The sequence below is a fragment of the Manis javanica genome, chromosome 10 (genome assembly GCF_040802235.1).
Source record: "Manis javanica isolate MJ-LG chromosome 10, MJ_LKY, whole genome shotgun sequence".
Taxonomy (NCBI): Eukaryota; Metazoa; Chordata; class Mammalia; order Pholidota; family Manidae; genus Manis; species Manis javanica.
Window position 1 is genome coordinate 84,493,242 of NC_133165.1, and position 14,416 is coordinate 84,507,657.

Genomic DNA, 14,416 nt, shown 5'->3' on the forward strand with positions numbered 1-14,416 from the left:
ACAAAAAATGCATAATTTGAATCTAATCATGAGAGAATATCAGACACCCAAATGAGGAACATTCTACAAAATAACTGGCCTGTAATCTTTAAAAGTGTCAAGGTCATGACAGTCGGGGAAAAGTCAAGAAACAATTCCACACTGAAGGAGAGTAAAGTGACATGACAGCTAAATGCAACATGTGATCACTCTTGGGCTGGATCCTTTTGCTCTAAAGAATATTTTTGGGAAAACTGGCAAAATTTGCAGAGGCCCATGGATTACATGGTAGTGTATCAAATATTAATTTCCTGGAGAATGCTCTACTTGGTAGGAACCATACACTAAGTATTCATTGCTGATGAGACATCATGTCATCAACATACTCTCAAATGGTTCAGGGGGAAAAGAAGTTGTTTGTACTATTCTTGCATCTTTCCTTTAAGTTTCACATGAATTAAAAATTTTTTAAATATGAATCATTGGAATAGAAATGCACTAAAATGATAGAGATATCTGCTCTCACCACTTACATTCACCATTGTACTCAAAATTCTAAATAGTGCAATAAAGAAATAAAAGGAAAGAAAAAGCATATATTTTACAAAGGAAAAAATAAAACTGTCTTTTTTCATAGATAACATGATTGTTTATACAGAAAATCCTGTGGATATTACAAAAAAAATCACGGACTCATAAGCGAGTATAGTAAGGTTAACAGTATACAAAGTCGACATGCAAAGATCAATTGTATTTATATGTGTCACCAAAAATAATCAGGTATTGCCACTTGCAGATTCTGTAACTGAGTTAAAAAGCACATTACGTTGTTCTATCAAACAAGCTGCTTCAGGATGGTGGGGAACGTGGGCCCACTGATGCACTTTCTTTGGCTGTGATCGTGGATAGTTGTTTTGGCAGAAGCCTGTGTGCAGGGAAGGAAAATCCATATCTAGAGTAAGTCTACTCCAGTAAGAACAAAATGTTGCCCCTCCCATGCTGAAAGCGGTCTAATGTAATTAACCTGCCGCCAGGTAGCTGGCTGATTACTGCAGGAAATGGTGCTATACTGGACACTCAGCAGTGGTTGTGGCCAGGTTGGCTTTGGTGAATGGAAGTCCATATTGCTGAGCTCATGCATAATCTCCATCCATACAACCATGGCCAATTTGTTCATGAACCCACTTGGTAATGACGGGTGGCTGGGGAAGGCTGACTGGTATCTACAGAGCAGGTCATCCTATCTTCTTGATTATTAAAACTCTCTGCTAAGGTTGTCCTGTGGTGAGCATTCAAATGACACATAAATATCTTTGCATTTTTCACCTGTTTTGAGAGGTTGATATACATACATCCCCAAATTTCTTTGTCACCAATTTTCTGCTCATGTTCCTTTCAAGTCTCTGACCATCCAGCCAAACCATCAACCACAACTCATGAATAGAGATATAATACATATCTAGCCATTTCTTCTTCAGGCAAAGTGAACCAGGGCAGTGGTTGGAGTTCTGCCCACTAGGAGGATTTCCCTTCACCAATATCCTTCAGGAGTGTTCCAGAAAGAGGCTGTGTGCTGCAACTGTCTTCTGCAGAGTGGTACCTGCATATTGTGCAGAACTATATGTAAACTAGGCCCAAGTCTTTTCTTCCTTTGTCAACTGATTATAGAGAACTCTGCATGAGGCAATAGGTGCAGACTGGGAGAGAAAAGCAGTGTAGCAGGACTGGGGACAATAGGCATTCAGGCCACTTCCTCGTGTAACTTGTGCTTTCAGGGCCTGCTCAGGCCCAATTGCCTATATACTACTTCCATTTGATAATGGCGTACTGCTGTGCACACACAACTTTATGGCTCAGTGGGTTAGATAATACCCACTTCATGATGGGTAGCTGAAGTTACCACCATGATAACTTGGTGGCTCATGGTTAAGGATTCAATCCCTGCTAAGGTCCAATGACAGGCCAAGACCTGTTTCTCAAAAGGAGAGTAGTTACCTACAGACGGCAAAGCTTTGCTCCAAACTCCTAAGGGCCTATGCTGCACTTTGCCAGTACAGGCCTGCCAAAAGCTCCAAATAGCATCCCTGTTCACTGATACTTCAGGCACCATTGGATTTGCTGGATCATGTGACCCAAGTGGCAGAGCAGCTTGAACAAGATGTGTTGCAGAGCCCTCTCTTATGGGCACCATACAAAACTAGCAATTTGTTGGGTCACTCAATAAATGAATTGGAGTAACACCCAAATGAGGGATATGTTGCCTACAAAATTTAAAGAGGCCCACTGGGCATTGTGCCACTTTATTTGTTGTAGAAGGAGCCAAATGCAACAACTTGTCTTTCAGCTTAGAAGAGATCTTGATATGCCCCACACCATTGGACCTCTAGCAATTTCACTGAGAAAGAAGACCCTAGAATTGTTGATTTTCCACCCTCTGGCATGCAAATGTCTAACCCATCAATCTACAGTAGTTGCTACTTTTTGCTCACTAGCTCTAACCAGCATCACGTCATCGGTATAATAGACTAGTGTGATATCCTGTGGGAAGGAATGACAATCAAGTTCCCTGTGGACAAAATTATGACATAGGTCTAGAGAGCTGATATACCTGAGGTGGGACAGTGAAGGTATATTGCTGGCCTTACCAGTTTAAAGAAAACACCTAGTGGGCCTTATTGACAGGAATAGAGAAAAATGTATTTGCCAGCTCAATCGTTGCATACCAGGTACCAGGGCATGTGTTAATTTGCTCAGGCAATGAGTATCTCCTACAGCAGCTACAATTGGATGCACTTCCTGGTTAAACTTAACAATAATCCACTATCATTTTGTAAGATCTGTTTGTCTTCCTCGTAGGCCAAATAGGCAAGTTGAATGGGCTATGCATTCTGAGACTGGGAAAATATACCTCAGGATGAGTTTGAAGACCCACTGGCCTCAATGTGATAAGGACCTGACCTAGAAGTCCACTGATTATCTGGTCTCCAGAAGCTCCTACTCTGGTGGGCCACAGTGACATTTTGGGTTTCCTGGAATTAGTGTCAGTTCAGAATCAGTAGTCTCTGGAACATCTGGTTATTTCCTCTTCCCCAGTGCACAGTTACACTGGTAAAAGGCTTAGGCCCCTTTGGGGAAGGCTGGTAGAAAGATTAACAGTATAATTTTTGGCAGTGCACCAGGGTCCTTCTTCAAGGGGACCCAGCCTCCCCTTAATTCAAGGGGTTCTGAATCTAAACAGGTCAAGTGTGGGAATTATTGAGGGGCCATGACTCTGTTTTTATATTCAGGTTAGACTTATTTACCTGACTTAGGACTTTTCTCCTTGTACAGATCAAGTAAAAAATTTAGTAGGCTTCTTATCACTTTCACTTCTAGGAACACTATGATCAACTAGCCAGTGCTATAGGTCTCTGAGAATTAGACTATTCTGATTGCTGCTTTGACTCTGCTATCCTTATGGTAGCCATACCTAACTTGCCTTTGGTGGCTGAGTGCTGCCACTTGGCCTCTGCCACCCCAAGATCCAATTATTCCCATTGCATTTAGGTTTCCCAACTCAGTGATTGCAGTGCCCACTGAAGGTCTGACCTATAGAGAAAAACAAGACTTCTCCAAGGATTTTGGGGCTCCCCTCACAAATTTATTTCTGACAGTATTAGTAAAATATGTCTCTGCAGGTAAATCTTAAATGACAAATCCACTATAATAGTCCAGTCTCCCTAAGCCTTTGAATCCCCTCCACTACATTAAACCAAGGCATGTCTGGCTATTCCAGTTCACTCACTGTGGGCTATCTTTTGGTCCATGTTTAAGTCAGCCAGCCAACACATTTTGGCAGCCCTTTCTAACTCCCTGAGCTGCAATATTAAATACAGAATCTCTGTTTAATGAGCCCGTATCATTAAATTTGACCTGATTCAACTTTATATTCCTTCCACCATTATTCCCACACATGTTCTCAGAATTCAGAAAATTCAAGGTGTTCTTTTGGAGTCCTCATTGGGTCACACTTCATACTTCATTTTTAGGGGCCTGCTGAGACTTGAGTCTAATTATAGGTCCAGAAGCAAAGAGGGGTATGGAAGTGGGTCCTGAGGAGAATGAGCCGTGTCTTACATGGCAACTACCTCAGGAGCAGGCCATTAAAGTTTCCTCAGGCAATGCATGGTTAATCCCCTGAAATGAGGGGAGGGGGTTTAGAGGCCAATACCACAGGTGGGAGGCCACTTTTGCTGGGGGAGGGAGGTCTCTTCCACTGGTGAGGAAGATTCATCATGATTTAGGGGCTCATTGTCCCCAGCTTCACGGTCTTCCCACACATACCCATCCCTTCTTAAAGGATCCCATCCTTTCCCAATCAATGCCTTCACTTTAACAGTAGACACCCTGTGAGGCTGAGAATTCAACCTGTGTTGTAATTCAGCTAGTCACAGAATGAGATTCTGGGTTTGATTTTCAGCAATCTCAGCCATGCAGCTACAGGAGATAAAGGATAGCCAGTGATACTCCTTCAGGGCACATAGAAGCCTCCAGGTCATTTATGTGGTAATTGAGCTGGGAATTTGAATCCTTGAGCTCATCTTTTTCTCCCACCACTTTGTCCAGCGACATTAGGAGCAACCAGCCAACTTTATTATATTCATTAGTTTTCTAAAAATTAAAGTGTCATATACACAGTCAACCAGCTTCTTGCTCTGTCTGCAACAATTCACATCATGGACTATCCTATCACTACTCATTTTACTAGTGGAAATAAAGTCATTAGTGTCTTTATATCTAATAAGATTAGAGAGTCAATTTCAGAAACCCCAGAACCAGTCCAGAAAACTAATCCTTAACATTCTGTTCCTCTAGAACCACTCTTGGTACCAAAATATACGTGAAGATTTATTATAATGAATTTATTTAGTATTATTGGCTCATGCAGTTATGGAGGCTGAGAAATCCCAAAACTGGAGACCCTGGATAGCCAGTGATACAGTTTGTGTCTGAGTCCAGTGGCCTGAGAACTAGGAGAACCAATGGTGTAAGTTCCAGTTCAAGTGCTGGAAAACTGACACCCCAGCTGGAAAGTAGAGAAAGCGAATTCTCACTTACCCCATCTTTTGTTCTATTCAGGCCTCCAGTGGATTGGATGAGGCCTGGCTACATTGGGCAGATCAATCTGCTTTACTTAGTCTACTGATTCAAATGTTAATCCCATCCAGAAATACCTTCACAGACACACGCAGAATAATGTTTGACCAAATATATGGGTACCCTGTGTGTTCCAGTCAAGTGGACACATAAAATTAACCATAACAAAGCAACAATTTGGATTTCATCAAAATTAAAACCTTTTGTTTTTCAACATACACTGTTAGGAAAATAAAAAGACAAGCCATAGACTGGGGGAAAATATTTGCTAAACACATGTGCGACAAAGGATTTGTATGTCTCCATTATTTGTATAACTTAGAACTTAATAAGAAGACAAACCAATGGGCAAAAGATTTGAACAGACAATTCACCAAGAATATATGTGGATGGCAAATACTCTGTTAAAAAAGATGAACATTATTAGTCATTAGGGAAGTACAAATTAAAACTGCAATAAGATGCCACCACACACCTATCAGAGCCAATGGAATTCTCATACACTCATGGTGGGAATGAAAAATGATACATTCATTTTGGGAAACAGGTCACAGTTTCTTAGAAAAATAAATACTTATATAACATATGAGTCAGCAATTCCACTCTAGGTATTTTATAAAGAAAATGAAAGCATATGTTTGTAGAAAGATTTGTATACACTGGTGGTATATCCAAATAATGGAATACCACTCAGCAATAAAAAAAGAATGACCTTCTGATACATGCATACATATGGATGAATCTCAAAATAATTACTCTGAGTGAAAGAAGCCAGATTTTTAAAAAAGGACCTATTGCCTCATTTTATAAAATTTTAGGAGATGAAAGCTAATCTAAAGTAATAGAAAGATCAATGGTGGCCTGGAGACAGGTGAGGGAAGGGGGTAAGTGGGAGAGATAGATTACAAAGGGACAGAAGCAAAATTTTGGGGGTGATATATATATGTTATCTTGATTGTAGTGGTGGTTTTATGGGTACATACATATGTAAAAGTCTATCAAATTGTATGCTTTAAGTATGTGTACTTTATTTTATATCTGTTATACCTCAATAGGGCTATAAAAAAATGTAAACTTATATAAAGTAAAATTATTAATAAAAAAAATTTCAGGTACAGACACAGCTCTACCTACCATTCCTTCCCACTCCTTCTTGCACAGACATAAGCACATTATTAAAAAGCCATTTCTGTGTTTTACACTTTTATAACAAATATAAATACTCTCAAATATGTATACTATAAATTATACACAACATTGCATAGCATATTTTTATAGTTTTAAATAGCACCATATTCTACATATTCTTTTTCAACTTGCTTTTTTCATTCAACATTATGTTTTTGAGACTTATTCATGTTGATAAATGTAAATGTAATGAATCCATTTTAACTGCTGTATGGTAGTTCATTTTTGCATTGAGGGACAGTTTCCAATAGAGTTGCAATGAACACTGTATGCATGTCTCCTTAGGCACAAGTATAAATATTTCTCTAGGGGAGACTCCTCCAAGTAAAATTACTGTACTAGGTAATGGAGTGTAAGTATCCTCAGCTTTGTGAGGTGTTGTCAAATTGTTCTCTAAAGCAGTTGTTCCAAATATTCCCACTAGCTGTATCATTGCCAACACTTATTACACTTACTGATTTTCATCTGCCAAATAGTATGAAATAGAATCTCATTATTTTAATTTCCACCTCCCTGATTACTAGAGAGGTTAAACAACTTTTCAATGCTTATTATCCAAGTTTTTTCCTCTTTGAATTCCCTTCTTAATCTTTGCCTTGTTTCTATTATGTTGTTTGTGCTTTTCCTATTGATTTCTAGGAGTTCTTATTATAGTCTATATACTAATCCTTTACGGACAGTCTATATACTAATCCTTTGGATTGCAGATATCTTCTAGTCTGTGACTTATCTCTTCACTTTGTTTATGGTTTCTTTTGATATAAAGAATTTTAGTCTTTTCTTTTATAGTTATGCGTTCTTAGTTTTGTTTATGAATCATTCTCTATCCTGTTGTCATAAAAATATTCCCCTATAATTTTTCCCCAAAGTAAATGCTGACTCTGTTACTAACTAGCAAGAAATCTGGGTAAGTTTCTGAATGTTTCTGGGCCTCAGAGTTCTCATCTGTAAAATGGGGATGATAATAATGTCTACTTCATAGAGTTGTTCTTACCATTATTCATCTTTATTGGGCAGGGACCTAAAGAAAAAGATGTCACTCTTAAATTAGAATGATATCAGATGGGTTTATTTACAAAAGTATGGGTGGGTGCAGGGAAACCACAAAAGATAGTACATTATTCTGATAGGAGTAACAGCATAAAAGCTGTTATAACACTGAGGACAAAAGAGAGGAGGAGAGTAGCCCATCATTATTGGAAAGACAGACTCCATGTAAAGAGGGTTACCTTTGGAGAGACAGTTAGAAGTCTGGGATCCAAGGACATGGTAAACCTGAGGCAATTTGGCAGAAAGGCACCTGAGGAATAAATACACTGTTTTTCCTTCCTCCAAAGTCATACTGGGGTTCTGCATGAGCTGAAGGCAGATGGCAAAGGGGACCACTAATATTGTCTATATGTGGACACTATCAGATGCACAGGGGGAAGCAAATGAAAGATTTGGCATACATTCAACCAAAATTTATTGAGTGCCAATGTGAGGCAGGACTGCTCTAGGCACTGAAGATAAAACAACGAACACAGTGGACAAGCACCTGACCTTATGAGCTTACATTCTAATGTGAATAGACAGACAATAAATATAAGCAAATATAACATGTCAGGTAGTAGCAAGTGCTTGGAAAAGATGAAGCAAGATGAGGATAGACTGATGGTGTATGAGGTATAGGGTGGTCAGGGAAGTATTTTGAAGAAGGCATCATTTTGGCAATGATTTGATGGAAATAAGGAAACGAGCCATGTGTATACCTCATAGAAAAATGCAAAGGTTTTAAACAAATGTCCTCAGAGGAAGGGCTGTCTGCAAGCTCTGAGTCAGGTCAAATAAAGCTGGCCTTGAGTAGGATCTTAGGAACCACCAGACACGTCAAATAATGACAATTCTCTGAGAATGAGGCACTGCATGAGCTCTAACTCCACTGAATGAGCTCAATCTACTGGAGGGATCCAGTGGCTGCTAGGCTACTGGTTTTCACCAGGATTGCAGGCTTTTGGTTTTCAAGGTTACCATGGAGCTGGGGAGAGGGGAAGATGGGAATAGAGCAAGTTAAAATGCCACATAATTCATTGTTCTTACTGAAATTCAGCCATTTTTCTTGCATAAACACTCCCTTTTCAATGTTGTAAAGCTTTGGTTACTTTCCAAAATTAAAAAAAGTTGATCCTGACAATTTTGCCAGTGTTCTCATTCATCTTATGGAAGAGTGGATTTTGGGGGGTTCTCACTCTACCATTTTTGCTGATGTCATGTCTTCCAGTTGTTTTTCAGCCAAATCCTTTAAAGTCATCCTTGGTGTCTGTCTTTCTCAAACATCCCATATCAACAAATCCTGTTGAAGTAGCAAATCCTCTATCTTTAAAAATGTATCCTGGCTTCCACCACTCATCACCACCTTTATTGCTACCACACTGATCTAAACTACCCCTTTCTTGTGACTCATTATTTTCCAACAACAGCTCTTCACCTTTCCTCAGATTGCCAAGCATGGTCCTATTTTGAAAACCTTTGGATTTTTCTATGAGGTATACACATGGCTCGTTTCCTAATTACCATCAAATCACTGCCAAAATGATGCCTTCTTCAAAATGATCTCTTGACCGCCTTACACCTCATACACCATCATTCTATCCTTGTCTTGCTTCATTTTTCCCAGTAGTTGCTACTACCTGACATGTTATATTTGCCTATATTTATTTGCAAATTTTCAACACTGCATCTGCCTGTGGTGGTGGATAACCACACAGGGGGTAAAAAAAAAAAAAGTAGGCTAACCAAATATTTCTAAAGGAAAATCTGGGGACTGTGATGTCCCCAGGAAGTTTTGATATATTCTGACATATTCCTGGGAGTCTAAAAGGCCATGTACATTTTTAAGGTTGTGAATGGTCAGGAAAGACCTGAGAAGCTCTTAAACTATCACCATTGACTAACCTTGATGCTCTGCACAAGTAGGAAGTAAAGCTTAAGGCAGAGCTGTAAACTATGTGGCTGACTGCTGTAGGCATGCCCCAAAATGCATTCAGAGTCCTTTGGCAAAAATTTATTGATTCCAGGCACTTAAGGAACTCTCTGACCAATAATTAGCTGACCACTAGGCTAACTGAGCAAAGACTTTACTGGATACACATTACAAAGGATACAAAATTTACAGAATTATTTCAAAAAAGCCACTAAACAACCCACTACCACCACCAACAAACAGCATCAAAACAGACCTGGGAAAACAAAACAAAACGAAAAAAACAGACCTGGAGATGGGGAAGAACCTGATTTTCATTGTTGCCATATTATATTATTTTAAATGTCTAGTTTTAAACAAAAACTTGTGCTATATTCAAAGAAACAGGAAAATATGGATCTTTCACAGGAAAAAAGTAGTCAGTGGAACTGTCCCTGTGAAAGGCCTGAATTTGCTAGATAAGACTTTCAATTAACCATTTAAAATATATTTAAAGAGCTAAAATAAATCATGTCTAAAGAACTAAATGAAAGAATAATGTCTGAGAAAAAAAGAGTACATCAATTAAAAAATAGAAATTATTTTTTAGAAGATCCAAATGGAAATTCTTGTGGTGGTAAGTTCAATAACTAAGATGAAAAATTCACTGGAAGAACTTAACAGTAGATGTGAGCAGACAAGAAAAGAGAAACAGTGGATTTGAAGGCAGCACAACTGAGATTATCCAGTTTGAGGAACAAAGAGAAAGAATGAAAGAAAATGAACAGAGCTTCAGTGACTTGTGATATGCCATCAAGTGTACCACAGAAGGAAAGTAGAGAAGAAAAAGATACAGAAAGAATGTTTGAACAAATAATGGCCAAAAACTTCCCAAATTTGATGAAAAACATCAGTCTACACATCCAAGAAGTTCAACAAATTCCAAATAGGAAAAATTCAAACAGATCCATACCTCCACACATCTTAACCTCACTGTCAAAAGACAATGACAAAGATTGACTCTAGAAAGCAGCAAGATAGAAGTGATCCATGACATAGAAGGATCCTTGTTAGGATTTCTCATCAGAAATCATGCAGGTCAGAGACAGTTGAAATGACATATTCAAAGTACTAGAAGAAAAATACTGTCAACCAAAAATTCTGTATCCAGCAAAACTATCTTTAAAAAATAAAGGGGAAATTAAGACATCCCCAGATAAACAAAAATGGAAAAAATTCATCACTAGCAAGTCTGACATAAAAGAAATACTAAAGGGAGTTCTTCAGGCTGAAAGAACAACGGACAGTAATTAATCCACATGAAAAAATTAAAAACATTAGTAAAATAACTACAAAGGTAAAATATATATAGGTAAATATAAAAGTATAAATGTAATTTTTGTTTGTAACACTATTATAGTCTTTCAAACTTGCATGAAACAGTAATTATAAATCAATGTTGATGGGTATACACTGTAAAAGATGTAACTTTGTATGATGCTAACAGCACAAAGGAGAAGGAAAAAATGGCATAGGAGGAAAGCTTTTGTATGCTATTGAGATTAAGTGGGTATTAATGCAAATTATGTTTTTACAAATTAACATGTTAATTGTAATCCCCACTAAGAAAATACCTCAAAAAGTAAAAAAGGGAAAAAAAAGGTTACAATGGTACAGTAGAATGTCTCTTTAACACAAAAGAAGGCAATAATGATGGAATAGAGGAGGAAAATCACAAGACATAAAAAAACAAGTAGCAAAATGGCAGACATAAATACTACTTTATTAATAATTACACTGTATGTAAATGGCACTTAAAAGGCAGGGACTGGGATAATGGATAAAAAACGTGATCCAATTATATGCTATTTATAAGAAACACACTTTAGATTCATAGACATATAAGCTGAAAGTAGAAAAATGAAAAAAGATATATGATGCAAAGATTAGCCAAAAGAGATCTAGTTTGTCTATACTAAGACAAAACATACTGTAAGACAAAAAAATGAGTCAAATACATGAAGCAACAACTGACAGAATTAAAGGGGAAAAAGTTTAATGATTACAGTTGAAGCCTTCAATATCCCACTTTCTTTTCTTTTTCTTTTTGGGGAAATTAAGTGTCTTATTTCTTTTATTTATTTTTTTAATTAATTAATTAATTTATTTATTTATTTTGAGAGGGCATCTCTCATATTCATTGATCAAATGGTTGTTAACAACACTAAAATTCTGTATAGGGGACTCAATGCACAATCACTAATCAACCCCAAACCTAATTCTCAACAGTCTCCAATCTTCTGAAGCATAACGAACAAGTTCTTACATAGTGAATAAGTTTTTACATGGTGAACAGTGCAAGGGCAGTCACATCACAGAAACTTTCGGTTTTGATCACGCATCATGAACTATAAACAATCAAGTCAGATATGATTATTCATTTGATTTTTATACTTGATTTATACGTGAATCCCACATTTCTCCCTTATTATTATTAGTATTTTTTTTAAATAAAATGCTGAAGTGGTAGGTAGATGCAAGATAAAGGTAGAAAACATAATTTAGTGCTGTAAGAGGGCAAATGTAGATGATCAGTCTTATTTCTTTTAAAAACATTATCAACAACAGTTAGAACAGTGCTTGCTTTCTTGTCATATAATTTAAAATACAAAGTGAGTATATTTTCTGTGCCTTGGTAAATTGTTAGGCTTCTTTCTATATCTGGATCATCTTCCAAGATTCATTTTATCCCTTGCACTTGCAATGCCATGAAATATCTGAGAGTTCCTTTAATGTGATTTTTTTTTTTTTTCTGGCATCACTTCCTCTGGGACATCTTCACCTTTTTGTCACTTTTCTCACTTATGGCAATAAGTTCACCTTTACTAAATTCCTTTAGTTGCTTATCCTGAGTTTCTAGAATGGCTCCAGTGTCAACATTCCCTTAGCTATATTTTCTAAACTCCAATATATTCACTTCGAATTCCACTTTTTGCATTATCACTTTTTGTTTCTTTTTTCTCTGCAATTTTTGTTGGCCAATTCTCTCCATTTATTTTCCATTTTTGTAAATGTCACATGGGCTACTGGAAGACAGAGGCATTACATTTTGCTGTCTGTGAAAACTGAGTAAGAGATGCACAGTGACCAATCTCTGAAAGACTTTGAGAGAAGTGACATGATTGGTAACTAACTAATGATGATGCATGTTCATGAAGTGGCTTATGGCTTGTGTACTGACAAGCTAGCAGGGAAGTTTTCACTTCACAGTTCATATACCATGGAAAGTGAAATTTGAACCATGTTGTTGAACCACTTTCAATAGTGGATAGAATAACTAGACAAGATCAACAAGGATAGGAAAGATTTGAACAACACTGCAAGCCACTTAGACTTGACAGATATGTATAGAACAGTCCCTCTGACAACAGCAGAATACACATTCTTCTGAAGTGCACATGAAACTTTTTCTGGTATAGACCATAACCTAGGCCACATAATAAGTCTTAATAATTTTAATCTATTATAATATTGCAAAGTATGTTCTCCAATCACAGTGAAATAAAATTAGAAATTGTTAACATAAGGAAACTTGGTAAACTCATAAATATGTGGAAATTCAATGACACACTTCTATATAACCAATGGGTCACAGAAGAAATTGCAAAAGAAAATACTTTGAGATGAATGAAAATGAAAATATAACTTATCAAAACTCACAGAATGCAGTGAAAGTAATGCTTGTGGGAAATTCATAGCAATAAATGAGTGTATTAAAAAGGAAAAAGAGCATAGAAGCCACAGGGCATAAATCTGCAAAGAAGTAAAAAGCTAACCTTTTCAAACAATATGGCTTCTCTCTCACTTACCAACTTTACATTTCCCTGTATGACCCCGGAAGATGACTGGTTAGCCGGAGATGGGTAAGATTCCTCAAGGGAGGAACAATCTAAGACAAGCACAGTCGCAGGGCGACCATCAGGTGAGAAATTGGGGATCAACAGAGGTGAAGCTTAAAACCTCACCCCCATGTTTTGAGAGAAATCTTCTGCATCCGTGGATGTTTTGTTGCCCTTGTCTAGCTTGGATTAATACTTAGTCTATAGGCACACACCTGATCATCTACATTTGCCCTCTTACAGCACTAAATTATGTTTTTTACCTTAATCTTGCATCTACCTACCACTTCAGCATTTTATTAAAAATAATAATAATAATAATAATGAGGGAGGTGGGATTACATATAAATCAAGTACAAAAATCAAATGAATAATCATATCTGACTTGACTATTTATAGTTCATGATGCGTGATCAAAACTGAAAGTTTCTGTGATAAATGCCCTTGCACTGTTGACCATGTAAGAACTTATTCACTATGTAAGAACTTGTTCACCATGTAAGCACTTGTTGGTTATGCTTCAGAAGATTAGAGACTGTTGAGAATTAGGCTTGGGGTTGATTAATGATTGTGCATTGAGTCCCCTATACAGAATTTTATTGTTGTTAACAACCATTTGATCAATAAATATGAGAGATGCCCTCTCAAAAAAAAAAAAAAAGGAAAAAGATCTAAAATCTTTTTCAACTTAAGCTACAGAAAAAGAGGACCAAGAAAGTAGGTGGACGAAAATAAGATATTAAAATGGAAATAAATGAAATAAAGAATAGGAAAATAGTAGAGTTGATCGATGAAACCCAAAGTTAGTTTTTAAAATAGATAAGTAAGAATGCCAAAGCCTTAGCTAGACTGATGTAAATAAAAGAGAAAAGATTCAAATTCCTAAAATCAAGAATAAAAGGGGATATTACCATCAGCATCACAGAAATACAAAGGATTATAAGAGAATATTATGAAGAATCACATGCCATGTCAAAGTGTGGGCAAAGGGTCTGTTTGTTTCTATGCAGAAGATCAAGGCCTAGCTTGGCTACCCAGAAAATGAACTAAGATATGATATGAGGAGGAGCTTCAGGCATCAGCACTCTCTGGAGGACTCGTGCCGGGGGATGATCATCAAAAAGCCTCCACAGGGATCAGGGCGATGCTGCGGTTGTGGCTGCGTCCACCCCACCGTTTCCTGGACTTGCCATAGGAATGAGGAGGGAGATGTCTAGGCTGGCATGTGCATACAGTGAGACAATGAATTTGACCGGATCTGTACCGTTGGAAC

At 37.4% G+C, this 14,416-nt stretch overlaps 1 long non-coding RNA gene across 1 annotated transcript in view; it reads right to left on the reverse strand.

Annotated features, from left to right (window-relative positions):
• Positions 1–717: 717 nt before the first annotated feature.
• Positions 718–14,416, reverse strand: part of LOC140843600 (uncharacterized) — a 29,088-nt gene continuing 15,389 nt past the window's right edge. Inside the window, exon 2 of the long non-coding RNA XR_012121465.1 lies at positions 718–904. This is a non-coding gene — a long non-coding RNA (uncharacterized lncRNA). The remainder of the gene's footprint in view (positions 905–14,416) is intronic.